Here is a 25,500-nt window from a genome sequence, read left to right as displayed (position 1 = left end):
TTGAAGCTGGCCCCAAGGATGTCCGGGCAGAGGTTTCTGCCTGGCACAGTTGGTACAGGCCGCTACATAGGCAAAGGTGTCTTCTCTCATAGACGGCCACCAGTAATATTTCTGTAGCTTTGCCAGGGTTCTCCGTTGATCAGGATTTCTGGCCAATTTAGAGTCATGAGCCCACGCAAGTACTCTCTTCCGGAGGTTGTTAGGCACAATTGTTTTGCCTGCAGGCACTGGGTGAGTGGCTGATAGCATGACTCTCTCTGGGTCAATGATGTGTTGCGGAGCATCAGGCACATCCTCAGAAGTGAAAGAACGAGATAGGGCATCTGCTCTGATGTTTTTATCTCCAGGTCGGTACTTCAGGATGAAATCAAACCTGTTAAAGAACAGGGACCACCTCGCCTGTCTATGATTGAGGCGCTGGGCATTATGAAGGTATTCTAGGTTTTTATGGTCTGTAAAAACCATGATCTGGTGTTGAGCACCTTCGAGCCAGGGTCTCCACTCTTTGAACGCCATCTTTAACGCAACAATTCTTTATCTCTGACTCCATAGTTCCTTTCTGCCGGTGTGAATCGTCTGGAGAAAAAGGAACATGGCTGCAGGATCTCGGAGTCACTGGTTTGACTCAGCACAGCCCCTACTCCAACATCAGAGGCATCCACCTCTACGATGAAGGGACATTTAGGATCCGGATGATGGAGACAAGGCTTGCTAGAAAAAGCGTTCTTTAGCTTTTGGAAAGCGGTGACAGCCTCTTTAGACCAAATGGTAGCATTGGTACCCTTCTTTGTCAGAGCTGTTAATGGCACAGTTAGTGATGAGTAATTCTTAATGAAGGATCTATAATAATTTGTAAATCCCAGAAACCTTCTGAGAGCCTTGAGACCAGTAGGTTGAGATCACTTTTGAATGCTCTCCAGCTTTTGTGGATCCATTTGAAAGCCCTTGTTAGTCACTATGTACCCTAAGAAAGATACAGATTCCTTGTGGAATTCGCATTTGGACAGCTTAGCGTATAGACGGTTCTCCCACAGTCTCTGTAACACTCTCTTGACACCCTCAATGTGGGTATTCAGATCTTGCGAGAAGATCAGGAAATTGTCCAAGTATACAACAACACATTGGTAGAGTAGGTCATGCAGGATGTTGTTCATCATGTTTTGGAAGACAGCTGGGGCGTTGAATAAGCCGAAGGGCATCACCAAATACTCAAAGTGTCCGTCCCTGGTGTTAAAAGCTGTCTTCCATTCGTCACCTGAACGAATACGAACAAGGTTATATACTCCTTTAAGATCCAGCTTGGAGAAGATCTTGGCCCCCTGTCTGTCAAACAGCTCTGAGATAAGGGGTAAGGGATAGCGATCTTTATGATCTCGTTTAGACCACGATAATCAATGCATGGACGTAAGGTTCCGTCCTTCTTCCCCACAAAGAAAAAACCTGCTCCTGCAGGAGACTTAGATGGTCTTATGAAACCCTTTTTAAGATTTTCTTGGATGTATTCAGACATCGCTTTATTTTCTACCACTGAGAGGGGTAGACCGGTCCCTTAGATGGTTCGGTATTCGGTTTCAAATTGATAGCGCAGTCATAAGATCTGTGTGGAGGCAGTCTATCAGCGGCTTCTTTAGAGAACACATCTTGAAATTATGCGTATTGATGTGGTAACCCAGGCATCAATGGGATTTTAGGCATACAGGGTAATGGTGAAACTTCCTTCAGGCACTTGCCATGACAGTCAGGACCCCAATGTGAAAGCTCCAGGGTAGCCCAGTCGAATTGAGGCATGGCTTTTGTAGCCATGGTAACCCGAGTACCAAGGTGTGCATAACCTTCTCTAGTACAAAGAAGGAAATGGATTCTGTATGGAGAGCTCCAATCCTTAAACTTACTGGTGCCGTAAGAAGGGTTACTTCACCCATTAAGGGCTCCCCATGGATAGAGGATAACAGAAGCGGCGGCTTCATGGTAGTAGTGGGGATCCACAAATGTTCCACTAGACGTCTTAGTATAAAGTTCCCTCCTGCCCTGGAGTCCACAAGGGCAAGAGTCTGGAATTCAAGTGGACTGCTTATCAAAGAGACTGTGAGAGAGAGTGGAGGAGAAGGAGCAGTTAGACCTAAGAAGAGTTCTCCCACAGGACTTAGGTCTATCCGTTTCCCGGACAGATAGGGCATGTCTGTACCACGTGTCCAGCTTGTCCACAATACATGCAGAGGCCTAATCTTCTCTGTGTTCGTCTCTCTTTAGAAGTCAGTTGACTGCAGCCTAGTTGCATCGGTTCAATGTTGCCAGCAACCAAATTAGACTGAGTAGGCTTGGGTATAGTCTTGACTCAGATTTCTCCCTGGCTAGGTCTCCTGGAGCCCTTGACCTCTTGAACCTTATCCCAAAGTCAGTGGTCAATCCTTGTGGCTAACTTCATCAGGTCCTCTAAGGTCTCAGGCATCTCTCGAGCCACCAGTTCGTCTTTCAGCTGGGAGTTCAGGCCTTCAAAGAAAAGGGTCTTCAGGCATCTTGAGTCCCAATTCAACTCTGAAGCCAAAGTCTTAAACTCGAAGGCAAAGTCAGGTAAAGGTTTATCACCTTGCTTGAGATGAACCAATGTAGATCCTGTGGTCGTGTACCTGGCAGGGTCATCAAATACGGATTTGAATAGTTCCAAAAACCCAGGATGGGGTCATCGCGCTCCCACAGCGGGGAAGCCCAAGATAGTGCTCTTCCGTCCAGATAAGACAGGATATGCGTGGTCTTGGCATAAGCTGTGGGAAAATGGTTAGGTTGAAGAGCAAAATACATGCAGCATTGGTTGATGAATCCTCTACATCTCCAGGCTTCCCCTGAGAAGCGTGTAGGAGCGGAGAGAGGAACAACAGTCTTAACCGTCACTTCTGGCGGTGTTACTTCTTTACCTGTGGTAGTAGAAGCGTTCATCTGTGAGTGCAGTAGATTAAAGGCCACAGTCAAGCTATCCAGCAAGTTCTGTTGTTCGGAGATTTGCTGGGCCAGGCCTGCAATGCGGTGAGCTGAGCCAAATCCATGGAGTTAGCAATCTGTTATGTTTTTGAGGTGTTTGGTGGTTTCTTAGCGCAACAGTGATAGAGACTCCCACAGGGAGGAGCCCCACGGGGAACTGTAGCACCAGGCTAGACTCAGATGCACAAAACACAGAGATAATAACATTATTATGCAGCTTGTAGAGTTCACCAGAGGTGGCAGTAGAGAGGAGTTTCTGTAGCAACAGTCTGGGATCCTTGGCAGAGGAGACCGTCCCATGATGGTGGTGTAAGGCTCCAATGCAGGTAAATAGAGAGGAGCTGTGGGTGAGACAGATTGGAGATGTTAGTACTCACTTTCTTGTAGCTGAAATGATAGAGTTCCCAGCAGGCAGAAGAGTTGGTAGCAGACACCAGGATAGACACCACAGGCCCTCGAGGAGCGAGTACCAGGATTCAGGATAGGCACCTGTACATAAGCAAAGGGCCCCTGAGGAGTGGGTACCCAAGTTAGTAGAATCACGGAGGGTGTAGAGAACTTCCAGCAGCAGCGAGAAGCGGCAGAGCAGCTTAGACCAGACAAATCCAATCCTTGATAACTCAATGGTGGTTAGCAAATGGGCAGGCTAAATAGTCGGAAGCAGTGACGTCACTCGAGGGGAACGCCCCCGAGGTTCGCACCAATACTGCAATAAAGACGTGAGGCGTGCACGCATTCACACCCTAGGAAGCCCTCAGGTAGAACATGGCAGGATGCTGTGCTGTAGCTGCTCCAGGGACACCGGAGGGTGCGGCAAGGAGACGCTATGGACGCCATTCTCCCGAGGCTGGTGGAAAAAACAGAAATAGAGGTGAGGCATGTAGGACAAAGCCATCTCAGTCCGACGGATGCAACAATATACATCTTTCCTTACAAAATACCGTACACTAACCAATAAAAAAAAAATTACTATGCTAAGCAGATTCACGGAATTATATTTAATTCTAAACTGCTCTTTGAGGTTGTTAAAAATTTAATTAAAGACCCGACATCTTCCATCTCAAGAAACTACAACTTCACAAAGGCCACTTGCAATGAATATGCCACCGCTTTCTTAGACAAAATCAATAAGTTTAAAACTCAATTCCCTATCTGTTCTCCAACAAAAGAACTTGGATTCTAAAGTCATGGTTAAATGGTCCATGTTCAACAGAGTATCAAAACTGGAAATTAGTAAAATCCTTACTAAAATTAAACCTACCATACACCCATGTGACCCAGTACCATCCAGTTCTTTGAAACAAGAATACGGGGTTAGCAGACAGTCACAACATTAGTTAACCTGTCTCTCTCAGAAGGAACTGTTCCAAATGGGTTAAAATAAGCTGTGATAAAACTGATCCTGTAAAATAAAAATGGTAGAACTGACAATTAGGACAACTATCGTCTTATATCCAACTTGCCTTTTCTCGCAAAAGTTCTTGGGAAAGCAGTGTTATCCCAGCTTGTAAATGTCCTAGAAGATCAAAATAGTCTCTCCACAAATCAATTTTATTTAAGAAACATCACTCAACTGAGACATTACTCCTCTCATTAATGGACTCGGTTTTACAATAACTTGATGCAGATAAATCTTATTGCCTTGAGCTAATTGACTTAACGGCAGCCTTCAACACTGTAGACATTAACCTGATATGCCATCAGATGAAAAACATTGGGATCAATAGCAGGGTTCTGAGATGGTTCTCTTCATTTCTGTCTAACAGAACATTCCAAGTCAAACTGGGCAACCATATATCTGATACTTCTCAGTGTGATACGGGTGTTCCTCAAGGCTCAGCAACACTGTTCAATATTTACATGCTCTCACTGTGTAAATAACTGACAAATCTAGGAATAACTTTCTTCTTGTATGCTGATGACATACAGGTTTTCATCCCCTCTCCTAATCATTTGAAAATACAGCTTTGTTACTCTCTACCTATATGAAAGCAATACAAGAACTTTTGCAACTTACATTAACATTAAACCTAAAAAGACTGAAATCATTTGACTTGAGTAGAAACTCAATAGTTAAACCACCTGCTCTAGACCTGGGTCATTTTCAAATTAATCCCTCAGATCAAGTACGGGATTTAGGTATACATCTAGATGAAAACTTCACAATGAAAATGCGCATCAGTAAATTAATTGGCAGGTTACGCCAAATTGCATATACTACATTGGTTGAAACTACTATTAACCTTTGCATGTGAAAATGCCATATAGCACTTTGATAAATGACCCCCTTTGTTTGTCTGTTTGTTGAGTTATAACTATGAATGTCACTTTGTAAACCGTTGTGATCTTTCCATGGAACGACGGTATATAAATAAGCGGTATATAAATAAATGGTATATAAATAAACATTTTATATACCGTGCTGGCTGAGCCACACTGGGTACAATAATCCTTTTTAGTGGTGCTGGAACCATCCCTTCAGTCAGCGAGAAGTTTATGATGGTAGCCAGTGCTGCCAGTGCTGTTTTTTGTTGCCTTTACAAGACAAGGGGGACAAAGATCAATTAGGCATCAATATTTGCTAATATTTTCAACACATAAGAGGCATTCACCATCTGAAAATGTATCCATGTGATGTTAACCTCTCTCCATTTCCCAGGTACTTTTACCAGTTCTTTTACTCAGTAACTATAGGGTTGAAACTGCAGCTATGGCTGTTATCCTAGCCAACTAGGAACTGGATACCATCTGAGATGATAAAGAGCCAGTCAGGAGAGGAGTCTGATGTGTAAGCTTTGCAGGAGCCACAAGGTGTTTTTTGTTTTTGTTTTAAACTTTCAGCACTTAAACTGAGGGAGAATGGAAGGGAGGCTATTCCTTTCTGCAGAGATTTTGGCATCCTGAATGAATCCTAAGAAACTTTGGTTTCATCCCTGACAAAGTAGAGACCTTCAGCTGCTAAATGCTAGCCAGGCTGTACCTGCAAAGCAAGTTTTCCAGTCAATCCAAACTCACAGAAGCAAGCAGGAAGATTGCCGCTTGCCGTGTTTTTTTGTTGTGAAGCTGCAGCCAGCACCACAAGGCTGCCAGCCCCTGTGGCCTCCAGTGCTGGGAAACTGGGCTGAAGGACGGTGATTTACCATCCCCCTCTCACCTTTCTACTCCTCCTCCACCCTCACCCTACCAGTGTCTCTACAGAGCAGAGACTTCAGTTACTGCAGCAAGTCATAAGTGAAGACCTCCTTAGCCAAAATCACAGAATAGTTAGTCAGCTGACACTTGTTTATCCTGAACTCAAAACTGTAGTTTACAAAACTGTGTTCCCTGTTTCTGCATGGTTATAGCAGAGCATGCTAACTGAAAAACAACCGCTCCGCCGCCATTTCTCTTTAGTGTGTTTGGGTTGCTGGGACTGCAAATAAAGACTGTGTTTCATTTACTTTGTCATTTGAAATATTTTGTTTTCTTCCTTTTATGTTCATTTAAGTCTTTCTTACTGATATTTTTTTTATCTCAGTGCCTATAATTGTTTGCTGCTTACCTTTATTGGTTCTTACAAAGAAATGCATGATTGTACTGTGAAAACGGTGCAAGAGGAGAGGGCAAGATAATTTGGAGGGTTAATATCTACTTTGTATGTGATGTTTGAGCTCTTTTTTTACTAATAATTAATAACCCCCCACCTTTACGCTTAGGCCTGGAGATGTGAAAAACATCATATTTGGAATGCTCAGTTTGATTTAAGAGTACATTATCATTGGTCAGCCAGGTTTCAGCAATGCAGAAGATGGTCAGGTTTAAATCTTCAAGTAGATCTTCAAGTAGTGTGTGTATGGGGGCAAAGACTTCTGGGTGCCAAATGGCCCCTTATAAAAGGTGGAGGTCCCATGTTATTTTCACAGCAGTTATCTTGCCTCAGAAAAATAGTGCAGCATTCACTAAGCTGCAGTGCTCAGTATTACTGGTTAGTGAATCCTCCAGTGTTTTCCACTGTGGGAAAGATACTGTGGTTTAATAAACCCTGGTCCCTAAATTCGAGTGATTAGCACTCTTTGAATGTTTGGTTCTTAGTTTTCAAAATCCAAAACTATGCATGTAGTTTTCTCCCCCAATCTAACCCCTCCCTGGGAATGCCTCCATTATAATGCGGGTAAAAGTATGCAGGGTGTCGATCAATGCATATGCTTTTCCCTGTGTATGGGGGTGGATACATTTTTGGATAGCCAATTCATGCGGTTTAAACTCTGCAAAAATTCCTTTAAAAATTGCCCTGCCTATGCTTTGCAATAAGAGTGTTACTGTCAAGATTGGCTGCCATCTGGAATATATATATATATATATATTTCTTTACTGTACTGGGGTAGGTTTCTTAGCTTCCTCTCCAGCCCTCTCCCACCCCATCTTCACTGGCAAACACCCACTGTTCTGACCGTTCAGTAGAGTATGGATAAAGCCACTTGTGACGGAGAGCAAAGAAATCCTGCCATGTTATACAACAATAGGAGTGTCACAACTTGCCATTCCTGGGGAATCTTTGCATTTCACCTGAGCTCTGGATCTCTGTCAGAGTTGCGACTGGACCAGTGTCTTCTTTTATATAAGGAAGGTACAACAACATTTCTGATGTTCCATGGCAAACTGTGCTACCTGTCTTCCTCGGGCTCTTTTCCTCCCTCTCAGTCTGAGTGGCGGTGGCAGCAGTGGTGCATGCTGGAGAGAAGCTTCAGCTTCCCCCATTGCCTTTCCTGTTCTGCCGGCTCCTACAATTTTTTTAAGCTTGCGTGACAGGGCAAGTAACAGAGAGGAGGAGGGGATATGGACAGTGACATAAGGAGGTGGTGATGAGAAGGAAAAGCCAGGGAGGGCAGGAAAGGACACAGAGGAGAGGCGTAAGAGACACAGAGAGGGAGGGGAGATGGAAAGACACATAGGAAGGCCAGAAATACAAAGCAAGGACAAAGACCAATATAGGGAAGGGCATAGGAGGGAGAGGCAGGACCGAGGCACAGAGTAATTTTATTCATTTATTTGCAATACTTGTATTCTGCAACAACTTCCAAATGTACATTTTCTCCAGGGCAGATTACGCAGATTACATACATAATAAAGTAGTGAAGGGAAATGAACAGCAGTACAGAGGAAAGCAAAAGAAAGATGGAGGAACCCAGAGGAGGTAGGGACTGAGGTTAGAAGGGCATGGATGGGCAGAAGGACAGCATGACATAGGGAGGGAAATCCAAATAATACAGGAGATGTGCCAAGACAGGTGAACCATCTACAGGCACAGAAACCGTACTGGAGTAGAAGAAAAGTTTTTATTCACTCAATATGATTATCAGGCAGACATATCTTACATTTAGAAGCAGTAAAACGGTTAAATGTGATGACATTATTGGTCCCCTGATGCAGTCGTGTTTCGCACTGGCTGCATCAGGCAGGACGGAGCAGATCAACCAGATCTTCGCCAAAATAGGAACAGATAGCTCTTCATAAACGTGGTCAGAGAACCAAGGTAACAAGGTTGCAAAGAACTGCCGTTTATAGATGGTCTAAGATTTATTTATTGATTTATTTATTTAACAGCTTTTAATATACCGGAGTTCGTGCAGGCACATCACGCCGGTTTATAATAAAACTTGAGAAAGGAGGAAAATTACAAAAAACAGGGAGCGGGTGAGGGAGCAGGTGAGAAAGGGGGGGCGGGAGTGGGGGGGATAGATAGAGGAGGAAGGGATAGCAGCTGAGAAAGTAGAGGAGAGTAACCATAATTGTGGTGGAGGTATTTACAGGAAGAGGTATTTACAGCAGAAGGACTGCAGAGGTGTGATAATTTAAAGCAGGTTATACACTATAACTTATTTACATTATACATTCTATACATTATAACTTATTTACAGCAGTGTGTGATACAATTAACTTATGTCAAGCTAATTCAGGTGGCATGTTAGTGAGAGATCCATAGGAGCGTACAGGAATTGCGGTGGGAGGGGGGAGGCGGGGGGGGTGTCTAGGGGGGTGGGGGGAGGGGGAGGCGAGGAGTCTAGGGGTGGTGGTGTCTGGGGGGTTGGCTTCAGAGAGGGGGGGGGGATTGTCTACTGGGGGTTGGTTTCAGGGTAGGCCTGTCTGAAGAGCCAGGTCTTGATGCCTTTTTTGAAATTGGGCAGGGAGGGTTCAAGACGGAGGTGTGTGGGGAGGGAGTTCCAGAGGGCAGGGCCTGCGATGGTGAAAGCTCTTTCCCTGGTGGTGGAGAGATGTGCTGTCTTAAGGGGGGGGGGGTGTGTAGGGTGCCTGCTAGGGTGGATCTTGTGGGGCAATGGGAAATGTGAAAGTGGGGCATTTTCTTAAGCCAGGCGGAGTTGCTTTTGTAGAGAATGTTGTGAAGTATGGTTAGGGTTTTATATTGGGAGCGGAAATGGATGGGCAGCCAATGCAGATCTACAAGAATGGGTGTAATATGCTCTCTTTTGCGTGTGTTAGTTAGGATTCTTGCCATGGCGTTCTGTAAAGTTTGTAGTGGTTTGATGGTGGAGTATGGGAGGCCTAGCAACAGGGCGTTGCAGTAGTCCACTTTGGAAAATATGGTGGACTGCAGGACTAAACGGAAGTCTTGAGTATGGAGTAGTGGCCTGAGCTTTTTAAGGATCTGGAGTTTGTAGAATCCTGCTTTAAGTAGGGACTTGATGTGTGGCTTGAAGTTGAGGTGTTGGTCGAGTGTGACTCCCAGGTCTCTTACAGAGGGGGGTAGGGCGTGGGTGAGGGTGGAGAGGGTTGATATGGAGGAGGAGGCGTGTTCAGGTTGCTTGGATATGACGAGTAATTCGGTTTTGGTTGCATTAAGTGCAAGGTGAAGGTTGGCTAATAGGGAGTTGATGGTGACTAGGCAGGTTTCCCAGAAGAGGATGGTTTCATTGAGCGTTTTTTGAATGGGGATGAGAATTTGCACATCGTCAGCATATAAGAAAAAGTCCAGGCCTAGGTCTGAGAGTAGGTTGCAGAGGGGGAGGAGGTAGATATTGAAAAGGGTGGAGGAAAGGGAAGAGCCCTGGGGGACGCCTTGCATGAGGGAGAACATGAACAGATTCAAAGTTATCAAGTTTTAGAAGGTATTCTCTGTAAGGTAAGAGGCGAACCAGTCTAGTGCTGTGTCGGCAATGCCTATCTCTGCCAAGCGGGCGAGAAGGATTTCAGTGTCAAAGGCTGTCGATATATCCAGTAAGGCAAGTTGGAACGAGTTTCCTTGGTCTAGACTGATAAGTATGGTGTCAGTGATAGCTAAAAGGAGATTATCGGTGTTACGGCCTTTCCGGAATCCAAATTGTGATGGGTGCAGGAGGTTGTGTTCCTCGAGGTAGTCGGTGAGCTGAGTATTGACTACTTTCTCGAGGACTTTTGCAAGGAAGGGAAGGTTGGAGATGGGCCGGTAGCTTGCAGGATCGGAGGGATCAAGGGAGGGTTTTTTTAGGAGTGGCTTCACAACGGCAAGTTTGAGGGTATCTGGGACTTTGCCGAAGGTGAGGGAGCAGCAAGCAGCAAGCCGACCAGCATTACAGTCTGCAGTGGGCAAAGGAAAGGGATGAGGTCACAAGGTTTGTGAACAGGTAGAACTCAGAGAGATGATGTCAGGACCCTGCATGGAAGACTGAAGAACAGGAACAGAGACAGATATGAAGCAGATGGAAGACTGAAGAACATGAACAGAGACAGATATGAAGCAGATAAACTGCAGAGAATAAGGCATGGGAGGGAAAGGTGACATGGTGATAAGGAAAATTAATCGAGTTGAGAGAGGAAGCTGGGCATTGATGTTTTCTGGCACGTGTGATAGGTAGGTGTGTAAGCGCTTATGCAGCGATTTCTTCCACCACCATGTATTGTGTATCACAAATACCGAGTGAACTGCACACCTGCCTCATCCCACCACCCTCGCTAATCTCAATTGAACATAATGGGGTAGATTTTCAGACCGCGCGAATAGGCGTACTTTTGCTGGCGCATCAGGCGCAAGCAAAAGTACGCGGGATTTTAGTAGATACGCGCGTAGCCGCTAAAATCCTGGATCGGCGCGCGCAAGGCTATCAATTCCGTATAGCCGGCGCGCGCCGAGCCGCGCAGCCTACCCCCGTTCCCTCCGAGGCCGCTCCGAAATCGGAGCGGCCTCGGAGGGAACTTTCTTTTGCCCTCCCCTCACCTTCCCCTCCCTTCCCCTACCTAACCCACCCGCCCGGCCCTGTCTAAACCCCTCCCTTACCTTTGTTGGGGGATTTACGCCTCCCGGAGGGAGACGTAAATCCCCGCGCGCCAGTGAGCCGCTAGCACGCCGGGACGCGACCTGGGGGCGGGTCCGGAGGGCGCGGCCACGCCCCCGGCCCGCCCCGGGCCGTAGCCACGCCCCTGGGCCCGCCCCCGGAACGCTCCCGACACGCCCCGAAAACGCCGCGCGGTTCGGGCCCGCCCCCGACACGCCCCCCTCAGATAACCCCGGGACTTATGCGAGTCCCGGGGCTCTGCGCGCGCCGGTAGGCCTATGTACAATAGGCTCACCGGCGCGCAGGGCCCTGCTCGCCTAAATCCGCCCGGATTTGGGTGGATTTAGGCGAGCAGGGCTCTTAAAATCCGCCCCAATCTGAATGTTTTCAGATATAATCACTGTATATTTGCAGCTGGCTTTTATCTTTATTTAAACTACCATCCTAGGGTGAAAGGTTATTGAGTGCTCTTGTCTGTGTATATGTGTGTGGATGGGGAAGGGAGCTAGCGGGAGAAAATATTTTTGTATTTTCAGATACATATTCCTCTTACAGTGAGTTTCTGTTAATACATCTTGAGAGTAACCGGTAACTACCACTGCCGGAAGTGTAACTGCTGTACATGCATGGCTGTGCATTTCTGCAAAACCAACATCTCCAGAGAGATCAGAATGCAACTTTCTCACAGGTCAGAAATGTGTGCTGCCAACCCCGGACATTGACATCCCAATGTCTGAAATTGAGCCAAGAGTTGGGTAATCCCTCTGGTCCATTTGCTTAGGATTTTTCCCTCTTAGAAAATAGAAAAGAGCCTTTCGGAAATAAAACCACCTCTTTCCATTTCAGCAGCTGACAGGAATCTTCACGGGGTGAATAAAACATTGCAGACCCCTGGGTCTTTCAGACACAGACCTCTTCTTGGCCTGCTGTCATCCATTGTGAGCCATCATCATTAGAGGCACTGTGAATGGGATTGACAGAAAAAGAAATTCTCCTGAATGCAGAAATGCATGCATCCTATCATACACTTGTATAAAAGAGCAGTTTACTCACCGGAAATTAATGAGGTGTGTGTTTGCAACTACATAAATACAGCGCTCATGACCTTGGAGCTTTATCAGAAGACCACCAGTGCCAACAGCTGTACAGTCACGGTTTCATTCTTACATGAAAAATTAATTTGCAAATGTTGCCTAGTACATCGCTGGAGCACTGGGGTAACCCAGGAATAGTAGCTGTAGTGAAGAGCAGAGTTAAATATTTGAAACTAAACTGTACCGTTATTACAGCATCTTTCACGAATTGCAAAGATGTGAAGGGGAAGTGAAAAATCTTGTCTTATGAATAAGGCCTAATACATTTTGTACTTTAGTTTGTTCTTGGCTGATTTGTTTAACATGCTTATATTCCTCGGAATCCAGCTATGCGTTCCCTGCGGATTACAATAGCACAGACATAATGATAAAACATATACGGTTATAATACATATATTAATAAAAATATATTGCATCTATCTCTGCTACATGACGTTGTCCTTAAGAGTGAGGTTTGGGTCAGCCAAAGAAGTGTTTGTACTGTGTCTGTGCAGACCGAAAGACTGTACCGCTGCATAGTGTAATTACCAGATTTCTGTAAAATTACTTCTTCCAAAGTAACTTTGGTTACACTAGGCATGCAATCAGGAGTCATTATGAAAACTTTCTCATTCAACAAGCATGCTATAAACAAATATTCTGGATTCTACGTAGTACAGATGGCAGTGGGATTGGCAGAATGTTGTACAAATTGATTGTTATCATGCTAAGCAAGGATTTGGAGTTCATGACCATAAACATTTTAAGGTGAACACTCAAAAAGGCCGCTGAGTGGCTGGTTGCCTTAAGGCACATTTTCAGCTGAACCTAGGCAATTACAGTTCTGGCTGAAAATCAGCATATTTAGTTTGACTGGATTATGCCCTCTAATCATAGCCATGTAGTGCTGAACATCAGGCACTGCCCAGCTAAGCCCTCTAAAACAAAACAAAGCAACCTCCTCCCTCTGCATGTGATATCAGAATTAACCCCCATCCTCCAACCCCCTTCCCTCCATCCCTACTTGATTTAAAAAACATATGAAAGTACTGGTATGTCCCAGGACCAGTGCTCTCTTCCTCCCTACCTCTTTGTGGCCCAGTCGTTAAAAAAAAAAAAAAAAATTCCTTCCGCTCTCCCTTCTGCGGCCTGATTTATTTTATTTATTTATTTATTTATTTAAGGATTTATATACCGGGGTTCCTGTATAATATACATATCACCCCGGTTTACAATGAACAGTAACTATCGCTTCAAGTTAGCAGTTTACAATGAACATGGTTAATCCAAAATAACAGGAAAAAATATATAATAATGTTAACAATTAAGAAGTAAATAATAAATAGATAAAATAACAATTAATAAATAACTAATAATAAATAAATGAATCTTAAATAAATAAATAAATCTTAAAAAAAAAAAAAGTGTGTCCTGGGAGTTGATGTTCCCTTCCTCCCTCCAGCCATCAGTGGGATTCTCCCTCCCCATTACTGCACTTTCAAGGAAAAAAAAATATTCCATGCTCCAACCCTCTGTCTTTGCATAAAAAAAAAATGATAGTGGAGGCTGGGGATCCGCATCCTTCCTGTCCAAAAAAAAGAGACTTTACCTCTGGCACAGGAGGAAGTATCCTAAAGGGTGGTCCTGCCTATCTTTTCCTGTTCTTTTATTTGATTTTTGAGTGTTTCATGTTGCATGTATATAGATAGATAGATAGGTGATGTGTCCTATCAGTGCGAAGTTTCACTGATGGATTTACAGGTTAAATTGCTGTAAGGTATACTTCCGTTGCGTGTTGCAGTGAGCTGCCTGACATTTACTTTTGTTTATCAGGAACCCTCTTCCTGGTCTGGGGGGAGCAGCTAGGACACCACCTTGAGATTACTGTGCCCTGACGGCTGCGAAAAAGGTCCCAGCAGGGTTGTCTCTTGCAAGTGATGCATATATGGCTAGCGAGCATATTTTGTTGTTCTATCAAAGGTTAGGAAGGTTGTGTCTGTGTGTCTGGCTAGACTGCAAAATCATGTGCAAGTGATGCACATATCTGGACACAGAATACATTTTGTTGTTCTTTGAAAGATTTGAATGGCTGACTCTACTCTCTCACTTCGCCGCCCAGTTACAAACTGATTCAAAACACATTCTTTAAACTCCGTCTCCTGCGCTCCCTAAAACCTTTCTTAAGCTTTGCAGATTTCAGGCTAGTAACCCAGTCACTCATATTGCCCACATTAGATTACTGTAATTCTTTATTTTCAGGTCTTCTAAAATCTTCTTGAAAAGCATTACAGTTAATTAAAAATTTGGCGGCTCGGTAAATCTTTTGATATTCCCGCCGTGATCATATATCCCCTGTGCTAGCCAAGCTACATTGGCTTTCGGTACATTGGCATATCAGGTTTAAGATACTGGCTTTAGTAGTCAAATCTTTACATGGACTCGCTTCTCATTGTTTATTGTCCTTTGTTTATTGTCCGTGTTTATTGTCCATCCCGCAATCTGCATTCATCTACAGAATGTTGCTAGATTTTCCTTCTGTTCAGCAGCCACGCGTGAAAAAATCATGTGCCTGTATTTTTGGGATAGTTGGGCTACTCCTTTGGGCCACTCCCAACATCACAGATTTTATGTTGCTTCCTAAAACTTAGCAAATCATATCTCTTCACTGAGGCCTTTGCTAATCTTTAATATATTGGGGACACAACACAGGAACTGTGTTTTTCTGAGGTTGACTGGTACTGTGTTATGACATGAGAGTCGGATGGGGCCGTCAATAGCTAGTTTAATGTTTTGTTTGTTAATTTTATTTTTTTTTTAGGGGATTTGTACTGTATATTTTGGTTTTATGTAATAATTATGTTATGCTCCCTGCTGAAATTTATGGGTTACAAATTTTATATATAAGTAAATAAATCTGCGTGATTGGCTAGACTTGCAAAATCATGCGCTATCTGTTTTTAAACAATCACAAATCCAGAAGCAACTTAGACGCTGAGACGCCATGTTGAGATCATGAGAGACGTTCAATATTGTCTGGGATCTGAGAATATTTTTGCCATTACTATGAAAAAGGTTTTTTTCCCCTGAAGAAGACTATGATAGTCGAAACATGGCCCATGTCGGATTTTAAATGATCTTCAGTTTTGCAAACATTGTTATTAGGCTGATGCATATTGGGATTTGTAGATGCTAGAATAAAGGAAATTCCAGTATTTAAATAAATAAGGTACTAAGTAAACTTTTTGTGGATTAGGGGGAGTATGAGACATGAGACGATAAATGATTATATGAATATTGCTCAGAAGGCTGAAAACTGCCTGCGGCCCATTGCGGGCAAGAGACAGCAGATTAAATGACTTTGCGCATGTGCTGATGATATTGTCTCTAGTCTTGTATTAAGATTTGTGGTAATAGGTTTATATACTATTTCCCTGTTTTTAACACAGGTTTGTGTGACAGCATGGTGACCGTGTATGTTTTAAGAATGTGAAGATAGTCAACTGTCACATGATAACACGTTTATTGTCTGTGGACGTGCTCTCTATGCAGCACACTCGTAATGATAATATCTGGTGATTTACATGACAGTATGTTTGCTCCTGTGGTAGGGAGTGTAACTTTCATTCTGCTGATAAATGCTCTATGCACAGATACGACTGTAAGAGTAGCAGCAGGTCAAGCAGGCACAGAGGCCACCAAATCCCCAGCAGCGACCCAGCAACGCCCCACATCCCCTCATGGCTTAGAGAGATATTTTATTTAGATTTTTTCTTCCATTTCTCTAAATAGATCTTATCGTTATGTCCAGCGCCGGTTCTTTTATGAATTGTTTAGTGTGTTGTATATCCATGGTAAGAGCTCCGTGTAAATTTATAGGTGGAGGTATTGCAAGTGGGGTATGAGTATAATACGTGTGTTACACGTTGTTTGCTAAAGATATGACTACATGGGGGGGGGGGTAATTTTCAAAGGTATTTACCCAGATAAGTAGATTTTTATTTGGGTAAAATGGCCTGGCTGAAAATTGTCTTCCTCAAATAGGTCTAACCCTGCTTGTGCCTTCCGTAGTGCACGTACTATGAGAAAAAAAAAGAGGCATTCCCTTTGGCATATTTAGGTCGGAGAGGGAAAACACAGCGTGTACATTCAATTTTCTGATGTTTTGCTTCCTCTTCTGCCACACGCACAAATGGCAAGTACAAAGGGCACAGATGCTTTTAATGTGCACGATTCGTACGCGCAGTTTCAAAGAAAAGCCACATGGTCAATTTCTCTTTGAAAATTTGCATAAAGCACATAGTTTGCAACCATGAAAGTTATTTGAAAATTACCCCTTAGAAAAATTAATTGGAGTTCTGAATAGACAATGGGGGAATCTATAAGGAAATAATGGTAAATATAAAGCTAAATTAATTGGTCGGATTGGTAGTCTAGATGGGCCATATGGTCTTTTTCTGTCATCATATCATGTTTCTATGTTCTGGCATGTTTGCTAATGTGTCTTTTGATATTCCTACAATCCTGGGACTACATAGTTGAATGTGTGCCACATCTGACAGTTAGGAAGAGAGCTTGCAGCTCTAGAGAATTGAGTATGGTCTGGTGAAGCTAGAGTGGCAGACCTCGGGTTGCCAAGGTAGACACTGAGGTTTATAGCTACAGTAGAGTAGTCCTACCTCCTCTATTCTGACAGCCTGTATGCTGATTTGCAGGAGAAAAATGACCTGAAAGTTGTTGTCTTATGGATCCTTGGGTCAAGGTAGGATTGGTTCTGCCTGCAGGGAAGAGCCCTGTAGGTTCTCACCGTTGGCAGGCAGACCCAGGCGGATGCAGAGACCTGTCAGTTTCTTCACCTATTCCAGCCCTCATTCCCCTCGGTTTGAGCCTTTGGGTGCTACAGCCAGCAGGACTTTAGGATCTCTATGGATGACAGGAGAGGCCCATAGTAAGCTGGGTTGAAGGTAGGCGGCAATCAGGCATAGCGGAGGACCAGTCAGTGGTCAGAGGCAGGCAGTATTCAAGCGATTCCGAGGTCCAAGTAATGGTCAGAAGCAGGCAGAGGTCAGTCATTTTCAGGGTCCAAGCCGAAGTCAAAACCAGGGATCTGTCCAAAGGGAGTGAAAGGGGACAGATATGCAGAGCAGGCAGTCTAGGACAATCACAGAAGGGCAATTAAGATGGAAACAAAGACAGAAGACAAACCGGAGACACCTGGATGGGGGCTGGATGAGGCACTGAAGTTAGACAATTGCAGGAATGCTGGAAGCAACATGCACTACTCAGGGGTAGGTGGACCTGGTGCTGAGGCAATGAGGGAAGGAATGACTTAGTTTGTGAGGTCGTCAGTGGGCGCCGCCAGGCTTTTCCTGCTCTGGGCCCTTTAAATAAGGAGAGGTAGGCACACGGCAGGATGGAGCTGGTGGCTCCCTGCTGCCTGACAAGTTGGCACCATCTTGCCACATCGAGAGACAGCAGGACCCTGCCACTTCAGGAGCCCTGGGTGACAGCCCGACCGGGAGGGGGGTGAGTGCGGCGGTTCACGTAACAAAAGGAGAGCATTATCATGGAACGGCAGGACGTGATCCTGTAGCTGGGACCTGCCATCCAGGTTATGTGTTATCCTTGTGAAATGAGGATGAGTCTCTAGAGTTATGTGCTCAAGGCAGGTGGGATAGGACTGCTGTTATTGGCGATTTGATAGGAATGTAAATAGCTGGGAGGCTGATGGCAGTGAGGATTGCTTGATAACTTGCCTGCCTTGTCCAATGATCAGGGCCAAATTTGTAGACAGAAAGGAAGTGGAACTATGGAGGGGGTGAGATGAGCAGGGCCAAGTTTGACCTGTGCAAAGGGGCAGCACCGAGGCTAGGTGTGAAAAAAGGTGGCAAGATGCCGTTCTACCAGAAATTAAGCCTTTAGTAATGGACTCAGAAAGGGGTTGAATTAACATAAGTTTGAAAGTTGTGAACTGTAGTGCCATTCATCAAGACCAGGGTTGAAGCCTTAACAATTGGCATTGCTACTCACAACTTTCAAACTTGTGCTAACTCGAACCTTTTTTTTTTTTGTGTGTGTGTCTGTTCTTTCCTCTGTAGTCTTACCCCTTCCCCTTCTGTTCCCTGCGATACAGGACGAGAAGGGGGAGGGAAGGTGGAACAAGAGAGGAGGGACTGGATTAGCGAGCAGAGTGGCTGCTCTCTTCTCTGTGTGCTCCAGGCTCACCCCTTCCTTTTCTCTTCCCTGCAGGCTGCCTGGAGGGGAGGGGTTGGAGCAGAACACTCCTGCAGCGCGCGCATGTTATAAAATCCAGGGTCAGAGCGCGCAGGGGGGTGCACAATTGTGCAACCTGCGCGCGCCGAGCCGAGCAACCTGCCTCCATTCCCTCCGAGGCCGCTCCGAAATCGGAGCGGCCTCGGAGGGAACTTTCCTTCTGCCTCCCCCCACCTTCCCCTCCCTTCCCCTATCCAACTCAGCCCCCAGCCCTAACTAAATCCCCCTCCTAACCTTTATCGAAGAAGTTACGCCTGCCTTCAGGCAGGCGTACGTAACTTGCGCGCGCCTGCTCTCCATCCCCCAGCACGGCGGCTGTGCCGAAGGCCTCTGTCCCGGCCCGGCACGCCCCCGGGCCGGCGCCCCACCCTCAGCCCTGCCCCCGGAACGCCCCCTTTTGAAGCCCCGGGACTTACGCGCGTCCCTGGGCTTGCGCACACTGCCGAGCCTTTGCAAGATAGGCTCAGCGCGCGCAGGGGGAAGCAGTGGTAGGTTTTCGGGGGTTGCGCGTGTAAGATCTACCCCACAGTGAACTTGAAGGTACCCACAGGAGAAGGGCAGGACTGCTGCAGGGACAAGGCTCAGGAAGGTGCCCATTAAAACAAAAACAAGATCAGGAAACACAGAACCAAACTAGAATCAGACCGACACTGGAGCAAACTAGGACAACAGAAAGATACACAACTTACAACAAACAAACTAAGAAAAAACAAGAGACAGAATAGGTGATCTAATAGTGGGATCAATCTAAATCCACAAATGAGAGACAAGGATCAGAGTCAGAAAGCACAAGACTCAAAACAGATGTGAGATCAGGTTTAGGAGTATGACAAGGACCAAGTACTGGCACAGAGAGGGTGTGATGCTGGCTTATAACTGAGGCAATACTGAAATAACATGGTTGCCAGTAGGACCTCCAAGCCAAGGAGCCTGGAAGACTAGGCAGCTAGTACACATAGCCCACTGAGTGCCCCTGCTGGTGACAGGCAAGATCCTCACAATGTGCATAAATCCAAACATGCTCCACCCTTGGGAATGCCTCTGCTGATTCCAAATAAACATATGGAACATTCATATATAAGTTAACCTGTATATCAGATGGGAAATTTTAGAACAAACCATTTCTGTAAGTAAAGCACCTTTCTTTAGAAATGCTTTGAAAATCACTTCTTAGGGTAATTTTCAATCATCCGGAATCACATTTGCTGCAAATACTTGCATAAGTTACACAAATTTTCAAAACAGACTTGCACACATAATTCCACTTTGAAAAATATCTCACCAAATCTACCCCACACATTGCACCTGCATTTTGGGGTACACAGAATTTTCCAAACATTTTATGCACATATAGTCAGATTTTTGCCCTGTGGGCAAAAAATGGGGATTACGCGTGTGGCTGGGCCTTGCGCAAACTGGGGTAGATTTTCAAAGGCTACGGGCGTAACCTGAGGAAATCTGCCCCTGTGCGCGCCGAGCCTATTTTGCATAGCGCACGGAAGCCCCGGAACGCGCGTATGTCCCTGGGGCTTGCTAAAATGGGTGGTCCGGGGCAGTCCAGGGCATGGCCGAGTGCCCCGACACAGCGGCCTGTGTCGGGGCCTGGCCAGCCGGCATAACTCCATCGAACAAGGTAGGGGGAGGATTTAGGTAGGGCCGGGGGGGGGGGGGGGGGGTGGGTTAGATAGGGGAAGGGGGGGAAAGGGGGGGGGGATAAAAAAAAAAGTTCCCTCCGAGGCCGCTCTGATTTCGGAGCGGCCTTTGAGGGAATGGGGAAAGCCATCGGGGCTCCCCTTGGGCTCGGCGCGCGCAAGGTGCACATGTGTGCACCCCCTTGTGCGCGCCGACCCCAGATTTTATAACATGCGTGCGGCAGTTGTGCATATTATAAAATCGGGTGTACATTTATGCATGCCGGATAGCGAGCACAAATGTACCCCGCGCATGTAGGAATTAAAATCGGCCCCACTGTGCACATCTTCAAAGAGGCCCAGCCACGTGTGTCACCCCTGTTACGCTCTGAAGTGCCAGGCCCAGTTAAACGGATGGTCCAGGGGGTGTGGAGGGGTGGGGCTGGAGGCAGCCGGTACAGCAGCCATTGCCATTGTACCGGGGAAGGGATCGCCGGCATGCACATGTAGCTACTACTCCAAAGGAGCAGAAAGCAACAAAATAAAAATAAAGAAAGGTAGGAGAAAGGGTTTAGAGCAGTGGTTCTCAACCCTGTCCTGGGGACCCCCCCAGCCAGTCGGGTTTTCATGATATCCACAATGAATATGCATGAGAGAAAATTTGCATACATGCAAATTTTCTCTCATGCATATTCATTGTGGATATCATGAAAACCCGACTGGCTGGGGGGGTCCCCAGGACAGGGTTGAGAACCACTGGTTTAGAGGGTGGGGAAGAGAGGGGAAAGGTAAGGGAGGTTAGGTAGGGGAGGTTAGGTGGGGGGGGCGTAGGAAAGTTCCCTTCCAGTCCACTCTTTAATTGGAGTGGACTGGGAGGGAACTGGGAAAAGGGACCATCGCGCCGCCATGCGTAAATTAAAAATTTACCCCCCTGCGCATGCGAGTCCCGGGCTGTGTGCACATGCATGCATGGATGTTAATCCACCGCACATGTGCACGCGCCCCTTATATTTTATAACACGCGTGGGCTGACGCACGTGTGTTATAAAATAGCCACGTCCATGTGCATATACCGGGAAGCATGCGCACATGGACGCACACGCGCAAGTTTAAAAATCTACCTCTATGTGTGTAAGTCCAAACCCTGCCCCAGTTCCACCCCTAGGAATAACCCTACTCAGTCCAGATAAATTTACATGCAAAAATGGCATATGCTCATATGTTTACCCGCATATTGTGTGGGCAATTTTGCAAAAGGCCACTTTTGTGTAGAAAGCACTGTTTTACATGTAGAAGTCCTTTTGAACATTACTCTCATGAGGATGGCTTTAAGCCCAGTAGGATAAAAGTTCTGCAGGAAATTGATTGCACTCTGGAATCTCTGTGATTAGAAATGTCATACATGATGGGGAAGAGTATAGCTGGGGGAATGTATTACTGTTTACCTGACCAGGATGATGAAACAGATTGTGAAATGCTAACAGAGATTAGAGAAGCTAATAAAAATGGAAACACAATAATAATGGAAGATTTCAATTACTCCAATATCGATTGGATGAATGTCTCCTCAGGGAGTGCTAGGGAGGTAAGATTTCTAGATGCCATAAATGATTGCTGCTTAGAGCAGCTGGTCCTGAAACTGATGAGAGGAGGCATTACTTTAGATCTAGCTCTTAGTGGGACAGAGGATCTGGTGCAAGAGTAATAGTGATGGAGCTGCTTGACAATAGTGATCATAATACAAATGATTTTGACATAATCACTAGAGGAAGAATATTAAAAAAAAAAATCCTGCAGTACCATCTAACTGTTGAGAGTCTATAATAAAATGAAGAAATTAAAAGGAAACTAAAAGGAGAAGTTGCAAGGGTTAGAAGTCTCTATGAGATGTGAAGTTTGTTTAAAAATACTATCTTGGAAGCTCAGGTAAAATGTAATCCACAAGTTTAAAAAAAAAAAAAAAGCTCTAAAGAAGATGAAACTACTGCCAATATGGCTACATGATACAATGAAAAAGGCTAGTAAGGCAATAAAAAGCAGTTTTTAAAAAATGAAGAGCATATCCTAATTAGAGCATTATCCCTGCCAATAATAAATTAAAACAAATATACAAGGCAGGTTAAGGGAGAATTTGAGGAGAAACCTTATCAAAGAAGGAACAATTAATAATAAAATTTACAAGTACATTAAAAAAAAGAAGCCTGATAGGTAGTAAGCTGGACTATTAGATGACCTGGGAGTACTTAGGATAAGATTGTAACAAAAATATACACAGTTTCTATTTGAAAATGTGTTTCAGTGGGGGAATGTGAATACTTTGTACCCAAGTATTTTGCGCCTGGTTTGAAGCAGGTGAAAAGTACTCAAATGAAGGTATGTATATTTATTTATTTTAAATGATTTATGTAACGCTTATTATATAGGAAAGTTATCAAAACGGGATGTCAAAATGAAATTCTCGCAAGTACGTTCCCTCCCCTGGCCTAACCCTACCCCTTTCTCCCCATGGGAAAAAAGTATGCACGCTGAGAACAGCAGGGCAGTTTGCAAGCCTGCTCCTTTACATGGGAAAGCAGCTATTTACCTGCATAAAAAGTTTCGAAATGTACTCTCTTTATGTATCTACATTAATAAATGCCTCACTGTTCATCACCATGCATAAGCCTTTTTGTTTCCCCAGACCTTCATGTGCTTTACTCTTCATTACAGCACTTCAGCAGGAATGGCAGCCATGTAGTGTCATAGCAAGGTAGTGCGCCTCACAGAAAATCTGATGATTCGCAACCAGAAAAAAAAACCCAAAACACATTTTCGAGTCCACACGTCCTTCAAGACCCATGTTGGGTGTCATTTTTCTGTTCCCTTCCCTCCTGAGTCCTAACTTTGAAGAGGAGCACTGGGTATAGTTTGTTCCTGGATAGGGGAGAAGCTTAACTGCTAGACCCCTTTGTGTCTGCTTACTGAGGCCATTAAACACACTCTCCATCCACAGGGTATGTGTTCTAAATAGTTTTGACTGTAACAAAATTGGTTCAATACAGATAATTTGACAGTGCATTTATATGGTGAAGAATATGTAAACATAGAAACATGATGGCAGAAAAAAAAAAACGTATGGCCCATCTAGTCTGCCCATCTGCTCAATTAATTTAGCTTTATAATTCCCTCCCCTGTATTTATCCCATGCATTCTTATTTATTTATTTATTTATTTGAGTCTTTTCTATACCGGCATTCGCGAAGGGAATCGCATCATGCCGGTTTACAAATAACAAGGAGTGAACAACAATAAAGTGATAAAAAACATTAACAAGTGCTAAAAGAAGGGAAAATTGCAGTTACAATAAAACAGGGACATATTTCAACTTGGAACAGAAGAAAAGGAGATAGTAATTTAGCAGTGAAGAATAACTGGGAAAGCCTGCCAGTTTAAAAGGGATTGTACCATTGATGGGATTGTCAAAACTGTTGATTATCCTGAAGGGTGTTCTGAGTTAATTATATTGATTTTGGGTTTGATTGTTGTCTGGAAAGGCTTTCATAAATAACCAGGTCTTTAGTCTTTTTCTAAAAGTTGGAAGGCAGGGTTCCTGTCTCAGGTCTGGAGGGATGGAGTTCCACAATGTAGGTCCTGCTGTAGAGAATGCCCTGTCTCTAAGAGTCGTGTGGTGAAAGGTTTTAGCAGGGGGAACCTGTAGTGAATCTCTGTAGGACTCTCTTAAATTCTTAAATTCAGATACTTAAATTCATTCTTAAATTCATTCAATTCTTTCAATTCAAATTCTTTCAATTCAATTCTTTCAATTCAATTCAATTCAATTCAATTCTTTCAATTCAATTCAATTCTTTCAATTTAAATTCATTCAATTCATTCTTAAATTCATTCAATTCTTAAATTCAGATACTTAAATTCATTCTTAAATTCAGATACTGCACCACCTCCACTGGGAGGCCATTCCATGCATTCACCACTCTCTTTGTAAAGAAATATTTCCTAAGCTTACTCCTGAGTCTCCCCACCCCTTTAACCTTCATCCCATGACCCCTTGTTCTAGATCTTCTTTTACATGGAATAGACTTAGTTTTGGGGTACTTGCCAGGTTCTTATGGCCTGGATTGGCCACTGTTGGAAACAGGATGCAGGGCTTGATGGACCCTTGGTCTGACCCAGTATGGCATGTTCTTATGTTCTTATGTTCTTATGTTCCGTTGAAAGAGGCTCACCTCCTGTGCATGGAAACCTTTGAGATGTTTAAGTGTCTGTATCACATCGCCCCTATTTTGCCTTTCTTCTAGGGTATACATATTTAGAACTTTAAGTTTATCCCTAAATGCTTTATGACAAAGACAATTGACCATTTTAGTAGCCACTCAGTCTCTCAGTACTCCATCCTTTTGAAGTAATTTTTAGCACATAAAAATGACTTACAGTCTGGTAGGAGTTTATTATTATTTGTAGAGGGCTGTTTACGTAAGGTGTGCACTGTCTCCATTTTTATTCATCCAGTATATTCATCGGTCAGGATCTCTTTATTCTCCTTTAAGGGAAAGGCTATGCCTTCTGGGAGACCTTTTGTACCTGAAAATCCTGCTGAGTTTCACCTTTGCAAAATAGACTCCTTTCTTTTATGTACTTTCTTGACAAAGTTTCTTTTCTCTCTCTCGAGTGGAGCACCGTGCTGGCCCCTTTTTACATTACCTGGACAAATCTGCAGAATAGCTGTGAAGCCCCTGCTACTTATGTCTCTGTTTTTCCAGCTTAGGGGGTTTTTGCATTTTGGGGCCTTTCCCTTGTCAGTGCTCCACCTTTTTGTGGGGTGTGTCTCAGGGATATTTATGTTCTTTCCTTGAAAGGCTGAGTGTCTTTTCTTGGGTACAGAGACTTGATCAAGGTCTTTCTGCTCCCCTGGTGGTCTTTGCTGCTTCTCGATGGACTAACCTGGGAGTTTGTCATTTTGGGAAGAAACCTAAGATGTTTGAAAGAACTTTGGAGTACATTTGAATTTTGCGATTGAGACCCTGTGAACCAGATCCTACAGACCGGCAAACCCCTGGCCTTAAAGGGCCGGGTCTCTGATATTCACCCTGTTAAAAATAAAAGGTGTGGATTTGGGGAGATATGTTTTGATGAGAAGTTTTTGAGGATTTTTGAGACCAGTTTTTGTAGTAAGAACATAGGAATTTGCTATATTGGGTTAGACTGAGGAACCATCAAGCCTGGCATTCTATTTCCAACAGTAACTGATGCAGGTTACAAGTGCCTGGCAAGCTCCCAAGCATTACATAGATCCCATGCTACTAATTC

The 25,500-nt window shown here is 44.5% G+C and overlaps 1 protein-coding gene across 6 annotated transcripts in view; it reads left to right on the top strand.

Annotated features, from left to right (window-relative positions):
• LOC115094464 (probable E3 ubiquitin-protein ligase MID2) overlaps positions 1–25,500 on the top strand; it is an 839,223-nt gene that overhangs the window by 624,183 nt on the left and 189,540 nt on the right. The window lies entirely within an intron of this gene.

Source organism: Rhinatrema bivittatum, chromosome 6 (assembly GCF_901001135.1).
Source record: "Rhinatrema bivittatum chromosome 6, aRhiBiv1.1, whole genome shotgun sequence".
Classification (NCBI taxonomy): Eukaryota; Metazoa; Chordata; class Amphibia; order Gymnophiona; family Rhinatrematidae; genus Rhinatrema; species Rhinatrema bivittatum.
This window is presented reverse-complemented; position numbering and strand designations above follow the sequence as displayed.